Source organism: Tamandua tetradactyla, chromosome 20 (assembly GCF_023851605.1).
Source record: "Tamandua tetradactyla isolate mTamTet1 chromosome 20, mTamTet1.pri, whole genome shotgun sequence".
NCBI lineage: Eukaryota > Metazoa > Chordata > Mammalia > Pilosa > Myrmecophagidae > Tamandua > Tamandua tetradactyla.
Window position 1 is genome coordinate 122,508 of NC_135346.1, and position 10,500 is coordinate 133,007.

General features: G+C 36.4%; 1 pseudogene; it reads right to left on the reverse strand.

Annotated features, from left to right (window-relative positions):
* Window positions 1-1,059: 1,059 nt before the first annotated feature.
* LOC143664392 (E3 ubiquitin-protein ligase RMND5A pseudogene) lies at window positions 1,060-2,362 on the reverse strand (annotated as a pseudogene).
* Between the last annotated feature and the right edge of the window lie 8,138 nt (window positions 2,363-10,500).

Sequence of the window (10,500 nt, forward strand, 5' to 3'; positions counted from 1 at the left end):
TCAGAAGTGAAAATACATGGGCATGTTCTTCATTGATGAAAGACTTCAACTCACAGACACTGGAAAGTCAATATCACATGAGCAGCATCAATACTGAGGGAACTATAATGTACCATACAATAGCTATAAAACCAAAGATTTTATTAAGAAAACCTCAATAGAACCCAGAAACCAAATAAGCAAGAAAATTGTGACAGCCAATGTCACAATAAATAAAATAAGCTAAAATTCAAAATAATGCCATCTTAAAAGTATGTGAAGAATCTCACAACCCATTATTCTATTCCCAGCACCAATATTGCCACAAAATAAAGATGTCTTCAGAAGTCCATAAATGGAAACCTTTCCTTGTTAGCACTTGCTTTAGAGAAAAAGCACTACAGTGAGTTTTTAGGGTTCAAGAATCATATAATTCTTTTTTTTTAACTTTGGAATTTAATTTTATTAAACATACTTTAAAACAAGCACCTCTTGGCAATAAAAGCAAAGAAACAATAGTACTGATTCCACTCTGTTCTAGCGGAAGACTTGTCACACCAGCCTACCACATTTTAAACAAAATTTTAAAGAGGTAGCCTCTGGGGCTACAAAAAGAGCTCAAATACAGACGTGCTGAATTCTCAGTGAGAGCTGGAGCAGAGGAAAACATCAAAAAGCATATTTGAAATCTATCACAGCTTCCTTCCTTGAGCAAAAAAAAAAGGCATATTAGTTCATAACAATTCAATTTATCAAACTTTTTCTGAAGAATTTTCATTGAATTATGTATACATAAGAGGAAACAAAACTTTTTCACAAACATTCTCAAAGCTTTCAGTTATCAAGAAAATGAGAAAAGTAAAAGCTGGAGAAATATTAAACACATGGCAGGGAGGTCAATTTCTGTTTCTGCTCTTAAAGAGTAAAAAAACAAAAAAATCACCATATAATTAAGTACAAAAACCTGCATTGAATGACAACTGCTGGTGTATTTACTTGATCAGAAATGAAGACCAAGAATATAGTAAAGCCCTATGATAATATTCATTCCCCTCAGTGTGTAGATACTAAAATGTTGGCAAAGCTTCCGGAGCATTAGCTTATATAAACACGTGAGTCCTTGGTTAGCTGAGTTAAATGGAACGTTCTCTTTCGAAATGCGCCCGCAATTCAGTTTCACTTACAAACTGCAAACTAAAGTTATTCCTTCAGAAAAATATCTGTTTGGCATCTCCTGGACTTTGTTCCATTGGACAATATGGACATTTTAATTTGCTACCATTAAACATCTTATTCAGGGCATCTCTTGATATAATATGACCACAGACCAATTTCATGGGTGGGTTGCTATCTGTTGTTTGTTGGCGAAGAATGGGGCAGGCAAATATGGAGTGATACCAGCACTTCTTACCAAGGTCCACCTCAATAGGTAATTCATCTTTCTGGTTCCAAACTCCAGTGCACTGCCTCTGTTCCATCACGGCTTTGATATTAATTAAAGCTGGCAGTGCCACACAACCTACAGAGAAACTGACGCTGAGAGGGGACTCTACAGAGAGCCCCAGGAGGGCACAGGCATCCCGTGTGAAGATGTCACAGATGTCAGCCCACTGGTTTGCATCAAGCAGGTGAACATACGGTGAGTTCTCAATCCCTTGTCTCAGGTATACCAGGCTTCCCATCAAAACCTGAATATCTTTTTGATGATTTAGGGCAAATGGCTGAAAATTTTTAGCATATAGTAATGCTTCTCGCTGATTTGTAGTTCCACCCATTAACAAGCTAATAAAATACAGTCTGTGCAGCTTAAATTCCAAAGAGCTGTTCTGGGCTATAAGCATTTCTCGGTTTGATACCGCCCACTCGAGAGCAAGTCTCAGAACTCTGACTTTTAATGCTTCTAATATTCGATTTAGCTCCACAAATGGTTCTTTCTGACTTAAGTCTACAGAAAGACCAGATTCCTGGCATACTCCTCGGCGACATCCAGCATCCCCTGTCGGAAGAAGTGCTCCGCCATGACTTCATTGAGAAGCCTTTGGCTGTCTGACTGCCAGCAGCCATCTGTGCCCACGCTGCTAATGTCTGAATCAAAATTCTTATCAATGGCTTTTCCAACCCGAGAAACACTGCTGTGGATGTCTTTGTGGTCCGAAGCCAATTTCTGAACAGTGTCCTTCATTCTTTTACAGCACTGTGTCAAGACAAGTGAAAGTGTCCCTGATAATTCAGCCTCTTGGCCGTGGCTCTGCAGGATCTCGCGCCGGAGGCCGCCGGCGTAGTCGATGAGCTCCTCCAGGCCGCGCTCGCAAAGCTGCCCATAGCCCGAGCACTTGTGCAGCACCTTCTCCAGCTCGCGCTCCACCGTCACGCACTGGTCCATGCCGGCGCTCTGCGGCCCGAGCCCGGCGGAGGCCGCGTCTCGCTCCTCATCCCCAAGGCGCGCGGCGGCTGCGGCGTTGGCGGGAGCGACAGGCGCGCTAGCCACGGCTCCGGGGCAGCCCTGACCGGCCCGTGGCCGCCGCGCTCTGCTGTCCCCGTGGCGCCGCGGATTGTTTTTGTTTTCCCGGGAGCGCCCGATGACCTGGATCTCCCGGGCGGCACCAAGCGCGGCCGGCTAATTCTTGAACTGGAAATGCAAGAAAGACAAAGACCCCTGGAAAGCCAATATCAGAGAAATATAAATGAATGTTGTTTTATGAAACATTCATAGAAATAGCTTATGGGGATTATCACATTTGTAGAATTAAAGTGCATAACAGCAATAATAGAAAATGCAGGAGGGAGGAAACAGGATTAATAATGTTCTAAAATAGTAACACTTGTGGGGAGGTCATAGAAGTAATTATATACGTTAGATTAAATCAAGGATGCATGAAATAATCATTGTAAATACATATAGAACTGGGTGTCTTCTCTGAATAATGGGCTAAGTAGGTTACCAACTCTCTTCTTCCATAAAAGGACATCAGAGGAGGAAGTCAGCATATTTTCCAACAGGAGTTGGATTTTCTGATGAGATTGGAGACAAACAACCATGGGGCATCTTGTTTTGATATGTTTTCTAAGCCAGTCTTTCCTGGTGAGTACTGAATCCACATGGCAGAAAGGGAGTCTACTTAAATTTATTTTCACTTGTAAAATTTAAGATAGCACAAATTTGTTCTTTAAATTAATCCATACCTAAGAAAAAGTTCTGTACAGGGCATTGATATTTGTCATGTAATTTTGAAGGTTTTTTTACATTCTTGTATTTGAAGTATTCTCGGTATCTAAGTCAAATTATTTTACCATCATCATTTATATGAATAATAAGCAGTATTTAGCACTACATGGTCAAATTATCTTTTTCTTTGGAAATTAAAGTGTTACGGAGTATGCTTTTAGCTTTTTTCTATTATTACTCAATTATCACATCATCAGTCTTATCTCACTGTTGACTGAGTTCATTTTTCATTCTTTTTCTGTGACTCTGTATCTCTTCTATCTGTGTCTCTCTCCATCTCTGTCTCCATCTTATTGTTGATCGCAGAATTGATTCTACTTATATATATATATATATATATATATATATATATAGTAAAAGCATTACTCTTATTTACCTCTTCTCTTCTTTTTATGATAAACCAGGGCAGTGACTCTATTTATGGATCACAGAATTTAGATCACAGGTTTACAAATAGTAGATGACCTATAAATTGTAAAAAGAAATAATTTCCCTCTAAACTGGAACATCTTTGGAATGAAAGATCATTATATTGACTCTGTAGGTCATTAGGAATGAAAGGAATATGTGGCTTCTCTTTTTATTTCTATCTGTTGTCAACAGAAATGAAAGTTTAAGATGAACATTCAGAAGAAATGAAAGATGAACTGATTCAGCTTGCATTTTAAGGAAATTATTATATCTAGATATTTTATTGGAATATGGAAATAAATGATTTGGAATTTTTGATAGGAGTCCATTTATCACAGTAAACAACTCAAAGCAGATTATTTTATCATTTTTTTTACATGGGTAGGCTCTGGGAAGTGAACCTGGGTCTCTATCTTGGCAGGTAAGAACTCTGCCACTGAGCCACAATTGACCCCCAATTGTATAATTTTTAATTGAATTGATTTGAAATATTTAAGACAGTTCATTTTTAGAGTTTGAATAACTTATTTCAACAAATCTGCCTGGACACATTCTATGTGCAAAGGAATATTTCAGCATGGCTGTGTAAAGCATATGAAAAACCTACAATAGTATTATCTTCTTGGTACATCTGATTTAGTAAGAGGAATATCAAATAAATAATAATAGAGCAGACCACAGTGGCTCAGCAGGCAAGAATGCTTGCCTGCCATGCCAGAGGACCCAGGTTCGATTCCCGGTGCCTGCTCATGTTAAAAAAAAAATGAAATAAATAATAATACATACATGTTAACATTTTTAAAAAACTTATAAACTGAGGGTCCAATTGAGTTGTGGAACTTAGATTAAAACAAAAATGTGTTAGTGATATTTAGTTTGTGACCTGAAATGTGATAAAAGATTATTCAAAATTAGCAGCTCTATAAGCAGGTCAGAAAAGTGGATTCATGATTAAGTTATATAAGACTGAAGTTGCAGGGTATCCAGAATGACCCTCAGATTTTAGCCAATATATTTGCACCATGCAGGTTTTTATTCTGAGGGAGAAGAACAAGTTTGGGGGGTAGGTGATTAGTTCAATATATCACCTGGTCAGTATGAATTGAGCCATCAATATAATTTCTTATGTGGTTTGAGTGTGGCCAGATAAATATTTGGGGCAGCAGATCAAAGTGAGAGATGGACTTACTTTGAGGGCATTTACACTTTATTAGTGGTATTTGAAAGCATGGGAATGGATGGGATAACCTAAAGGACATTGTAGGGAGAGAACAAATGTGAGAGATGATTGACTTCTGAGAATTATCACTCTTACAATGGTCATGAAAGGGAGCCAGCGATGTGCTACAGGCAGGAGTAGGACAAGGTAGAGACAGTGGGTACTGGGAAGAAGTTCACAAGCAATGTGTGGTCAAATTTGTCACATGCGGCCATGAGTTACATCAGGTGAATGATACTCAGTCTCTACTATATTAATAAAAGAGGTGACCACACCCTCCCCCTCTCTGCGTGGGACATGACTCCCAGGCGTGTGGACCTTCCTGGCAATGTGGAACAGAGATCCTGGAATGAGCTGAGACTCAGCATCAAGGGACTGAGAAAAACCCTAGAATGAGCTGAGAATTAACATCAAGGGATTGAGAGAACCTTCTCGACCAAAAGGGGGAAGAGTAAAATGAGCAAAGTGTCAATGGTTGAGAGATTCCAAACAGAGTCAAGAGGTTATACTGGAGGTTATTCCTATGCATTAAGTAGATCTCACCTTGTTGTTCAAGATGTAGCGGAGAGGCTGGAGGGAACTGCCTGAAAATGTGGAGCTGTGTTCCAGTAGCCATGTTTCTTGATGATGATTGAACAATGATATAGCTTTCACAATGAGACTCTGTGAATGTGAAAACCTTATGTCTGATGCTCCTTTTAGCTACTATATCAACAGAAGAGTAGAACATATGGAATAAAAATAAATAATAGGGGGAACAAATGCCAAAATAAATTCAGTTTGAAATAGTGGTAAATGAAAGCAAGGGGTAAGGGGTATGGTACGTATAGTTTTTTTTTTTCTCTATTATCAGTTTATTTCTTTTTCTGTTGTCTTTTTATTTCTTTTTCTAAATCGATGCAAATGTACTAAGAAATGATGAATATGCAACTATGTGATGATATTAAGAATTACTGATTATATATGTAGAATGGAATGATTTATAAATGTTTTGTTTGTTAATTTTTTTAATTAATAAAAAAAAAGTTCAAAAAAAAGAGGTGACCATGAGTTTAGGAAGAGAAGCTCCTTTAGAATGGGTATATGACACATGGTTGGGTGCTGTGGAATAGATACATTTGAATGTGCATGACCATTTCAACAGGATTCACTGGCAGACAGAGGTGGAAAATTGCATGGATGGGAGAGTACCAGGAATGCTGGGTGAGGGATTGGTTATCAGATGGGGGAGGTTTGTGTATACTTAAAAGATGAAGTAAGGATCTAGTAGAAAACAGATTGAGAGTACAGGAGATTTATGCAAATTTTGGAGGCATAAGATTATTTAAGTGAAAGTGTGAGAGTGAGGGTGGAGCAGTATATGATTTTTAGAGATGAAACTCTAGAGGAGAAATGAAAACTAAATGATCTAAAATGAAAAAAGAAAACAGACATGGAACAATGTCAAAGCTTGGTTTACAAAGAAACATTTCATCCAGTTGTCCATATTATAGTGATTTAGACCTACTTTAATTATGTGCAGTTGATAGTGGTAGAAATCAGGGGGGATTAATACCCTCAAAGAAGATGGTGAAAAGGGAAATGGTCTAGATTTGGCACTGAGAAATGACCTAGAATTTTGGTCCTTGACTCACATCTTTTTATCCAAGATCCAATTCTCAATATGTGCAGCCTATACAAGCAATAGCAGCAGCACTGGAAACTTATAAGTTCAATCTTTCAGGATCCAACCCAGACCTACTGCATCAGAATCTTTGCAGTGGGGACCCTGTGATCTTAGCTTTGCAAAACATATCCAGGACTGTAATGCACAGTGCAATTTGAGAAACCTTTCTCTAGGCACAGAAGGAGAATTGTAGTCCCAAACAAAGCTAAGATAATTCAACACTGTATGAATTCTTTGTTCCACATTTGGTTCATAGTTTGCATTTGTTTAATGGGGACGCATCAAGAACAGTAGAATGCTCCAAACTTCCCAGATGAAATTACTGAACCTTGTAACTGAGGCCAAGTGGAAGCCTGGTTTATGTTCTGCACTTCCTGTAAGAATGATCTGTTGCATATTCCCCAGGCCTATTACTAAAATTATGTCTAATCCTGGAAATGTGGTCAGGGGCAGGTGATCATAGTAGAACCTGGAGAAGCTTCAGCATGAGTTTTGGTACAGGAGACTGGAGGGACTCCAGGTGTGCAACAGCTCAGGAGAACCTTTAAGTACCCTGGATTTCCCAAGTGCCTTAGAAGTAATTGTACTAGGTGGTCTTGCTGAGCCCCTAGCCTGTGCTGTTCCTAGAAATCTTCACACCAGCCATGAGCTTATCCCTAGCAGTTCGGCAGATATCTTAGATTGAGGTTTCAGTTTCTCACCCACCTCTCAGCAGACAACAGGTAACTTATTATGATGTCAGGAAGCAGGTATGGAAAGAGAAGAAAACAAGGGAGAGACTGCTGATATGGGAAGCAGAGCAAATAAGTGACTGAGACGAAAAATCCTGAACGGAAGGTTTAAAAAGAAGATAGCGATGAAGAATTTGAGTTTGGCGCTTGAAAAAAAAGTTCAACAAAAATTACCCCTGATTTTCAATAGCATATCTGTGCTTTGCCCATCAATTTTTCTTGTTCTGGACTATGAATTTCATGTTATACCCAAGCTATTGTTTATTAAACTCTTTGAGAGACACAAGTATGAAGAATAGTTTGATTATGGGCCATGAGTTTGGCATTCATGTGGTAATAAAGGAGGTCATTACTTTTCAGTGTACACCATAACTTTAAAATTTCTGTTTACTATATCTTAATTGATTTTTAAGGTTTTTAAAAATTTGTTTACATTTTATCTTACAAACGTAATCGGTGCTCACTATGAAAAAAGAAAAAATATAGATTGTTATATACAGAAAAATATATAGTCCCTTCATTCCCATCATTTTTTTAGGTAACTAATATTCACAAATTAGTATGTAAACATCCACATCTTATTTTAAATGAGTACAGATGCACATATATGTAAGTGCTTGAGATTTGTTCTTTCTTGAAAATGTGTTCATGCTATAGCTATTTCTCAGCACCTTCTTTTCTCACTTAAACTTATATCATGGATATACCCCAGCTTAGCAACTAAAGATCTAATTTATTGGTTTTGCTTTATTTTGCTTTGTTTTTGTTTTGTAGAAGTATAGAAAAATCATGCAGAAATACAGAACTATCATATGCTCTCCTCACACACACACACAGTTTTCCCTATCATTAACATTTTGTATTGGTGTGGCAATGTTAAATTTGTACAGAGTATCTATTTAGGTTGATTTTAAAAGTTTGGAAATGGATGGTGTGATGGTAGCACATTAATGTGAGTGTGATTAAGCTCTGAAATATGCATGTGAATGTGCTTGAAAGGAGTCTTTTTGGGTCATATATTTTACTAGAATGAAAGTTAGAAGATAAAACATGGGACTGAGTAACACAGTGACCCTGCTGTGTATGGTGGACTGGGTTCATAATACACGTATAAGAATATTCTTTCATGAATTATAGCAAATATATAACACTAAAACAAAGTTTTAATAATGAGGTTGTATATGGGGAAAATACACTAATTTAAACAGTGAACTATAGTTAACAATACTGTTTTAATATTCTTTCAACTGTAACAAAGCTACCACCCTAAAGCAGCATTAACTATAGTGGTATATGGGACTGCTGTACTTTTTATATGACTCTTCTGTATACCTAGAAATTCTTTAAATAAGTATTTCATAAATGTTCATGTCTCTGTGAGGATGGTGGGTTTGTGGTAGGCATTGGAGGAAGGACATCTCTGACACCCCAGGCACTTGAGTGGCAGTAGAGACTATGCTACAGTGTCTGCCTCAGCACCTACATGGGCACAGGGATGGAAAGTAAGGGCCATCAGCCCTGTTCCTGGAGAAGACATGAGACCTGTGCTCATCTGCTCTCTGGTCTCCAGGTAGAGGAACCTCAAAAATCTCATTTCTCTGTAGAATAGCTGACCTAAATGTTTAGGGATCTTTGATTGGCCAAGATCAAACAAACTTTTATTAGTACATGATGCTATCAAGTCATGAAAATATCTCTCCATATATAATGTAATATATATACATATATATATACATGCTAGTCTTGTATTTGCAGATATGCTGTTATATACTATTCTATAACCGGTTTTCTTTCACAATAGCATGGCATGAACATACGATATATCAATAGTTAATTTTATATCAATATATATATCAGTTTAAAACTTCCATCTAGTGTGATATATATACACACATATATATAAATAAAAATATATGAATACAATAACTTTTGTAATGAATATCATATTGCTGGGTATTTAAGTGGTTTCTAATTTTTTATATTCTAAACATCACATCAGTTAACCAACTTGTACATCATTTTTGTACATTTTACAGATTGAGGTAATCTAGTTGTGTATAATATTGCCAAACTCCTCCCAGAAACATGGTCCTTCATTGCATTGCATGCTGAGGTGTAGGACAAAGTCCTGTTCTCACATAATTTCCAAAGTGATTTTCAAGTGTATTTTACAGAAGAAATACATGGAATGTCATTTCATCATTTTTTTAAATCAATATTGTTAGATATCTTTCATTTCTTATAATTTGGTTTTGGTGAGTTATATGTTCACACAGCCTTTCCTGATTATTTTTCTGCATGATGTTATATTCTACTCACTCAAGAGTGTTCTCCAAATAATGTGAATCTTAAATATGTGTAAAATAATACAAAGATATCTTATTCTACCATCTGGCCAACTCACATCAAATTTTAAGTGTGATTTATATAAATGGTGTTAGAGTGGCCTTTAATAAGCAGCCTTTAAATTTTTTATACAGTGACCAGTACAATATTGAACAGATGAGAGGATAAGTACACCATTTCTTGCTCAGATTTCAAAGAAAATTATTCAACATTTTTTCCATTGTTCCTGATACTTTTCTTTGTATTTGTGTTTGTAGTGTCTCTTCATCAGAAAGAGGAAATGGTCTTCAATTCACACTTTACTGTTTACTTCATGAAAGGTTTTTGGTATTTTTTGAGATGATCATATATTTGCTTCTTTAATCCACTAATACAAAATGGAATATTTGATTGATTTTTAAAAATGTAATAAATATTCCAATTTTCCATTACTAGACAAGATACAACTTGGTCACAGTTATTACTATTTATGGATATTGTGTAATTTATTTGCCAATACATTGTTTTTTTTTTTACCTATTTCCATTAATTGCCCTGCTTCTCACCTTCTGTTCCTGTATTGTTTGTGTAGAAGTTGAGTTCCAAGAAAGGATGGCCTCATATGAATGAAGAAACTTTTTTGAAAATATCTGGGCAATTAGTTGTTATTTTTTCTTAAATACTTGGTAGAATTTTTCAGTGAGTCTACTGGTTTGTTAATGATTTTAGATTATAGATTAAATCACTTTATTAAATGAAGTGCTACTTAGATTGCATGTTACAAATCTATATATTAAATTTGTTACAAAACATTTTTATAGTAACTTTAATTTCATCTGTTTTCCATTTTTGGCATAAATTTTTTCATATTATCAACTTATTATATTTTACTATTGGATTCTTCATTCAATTTTGAACTATTTTTGAACTCTGGTAACTACTG